Source organism: Aplysia californica, unplaced genomic scaffold, assembly GCF_000002075.1.
Source record: "Aplysia californica isolate F4 #8 unplaced genomic scaffold, AplCal3.0 scaffold01027, whole genome shotgun sequence".
Lineage (NCBI taxonomy): Eukaryota > Metazoa > Mollusca > Gastropoda > Aplysiida > Aplysiidae > Aplysia > Aplysia californica.
In genome coordinates, this window is record NW_004798297.1 from 65,044 (window position 1) to 66,136 (window position 1,093).

Sequence of the window (1,093 nt, forward strand, 5' to 3'; positions counted from 1 at the left end):
TAATATATTTTATATATACATGTATATATAGAGAGAGAGAAACAGACAGACAGACAGACAGACAAAGAGACAGACAGACAGAGAGACAGACAGACAGACAGACAGACAGACAGACAGACAGCACCGTACAATAATACATTATTTCTGCCATTGCACTAGGCAGGCACACACTCAATTGATGCTTGCGGTGCAAAGTCCGGACACACACACACGAGTACGTCCGCACCTAGCTGCACTCGATGGACCACGTGACACACTCACTCACTCTGCCAGGCCAGGCCGGCACCACAGCTTACACACAGGGAACCAACCCACTTCTGACTGACTGCTTCCTGATTTACGCGGCAGCATCATCGGTATTCTAGATCTACATTACAGGAGGTCTACAGCATTATCATAGGCTGGCACGCTTAATCCGAGTTTGTTAAGTAGTTGGGTTTTTTTCCCTATCTATAATCTATATTAGAGTTTTGCTGTACTTGCCCCTCCCTCTAAAGTACTAAATAAATAAATACATTTGGAAAAAAAAATAATAAATGAAAAAATAAACGAATGCATAAGTTAGTTAACCTTTTTTTAAAAAAAAATAAAAAAGGTCACCATATAAGTACCAAAGAGAAGAGGTGTTACTACTAAAGAGCAACATGTACAAAGAAATTTAATGAAGTGGAAGAGCCAGATCTGAGGGGATTATGATTTTCCATTCATTCCTTTGCTCGGGTGCTCTTTTAAATACAAAAGCTACGTTACCTAAGTATGTTTGAAGGGAAAGAGCGGGCACACAACACCACAGCATCTGCCAACCACCCCCTTTAGACGTTAGCATCAGAGTCCCCCCCCCCCCCTCTCTCTCTCTCTCTCTCTCTGTATATATACATATCAAGGATTACTATAGACAGCATTACAGTAGTCCTTGATATTATATATAGCGCTGTACAGCATACCACAGGCTGTTCGGCTTACTCTAAACGAGACAGCACTTAACATAACACTACAGGACCAGTGGTTAGTTATAGTGAAAAATAGTGTGTGGACATAATGGATGGGGTGGGCCGTGGCAGAAATTATTGTTCATGGAATCAGAGCGGGGGCG

The 1,093-nt window shown here is 42.0% G+C and overlaps 1 protein-coding gene across 1 annotated transcript in view; it reads right to left on the reverse strand.

Moving 5' to 3' along the window:
* The window catches only part of LOC101846103 (7-dehydrocholesterol reductase), a gene marked incomplete at its 5' end in the record, with an annotated part of 6,273 nt that overhangs the window by 4,596 nt on the left and 584 nt on the right, over positions 1–1,093 (reverse strand).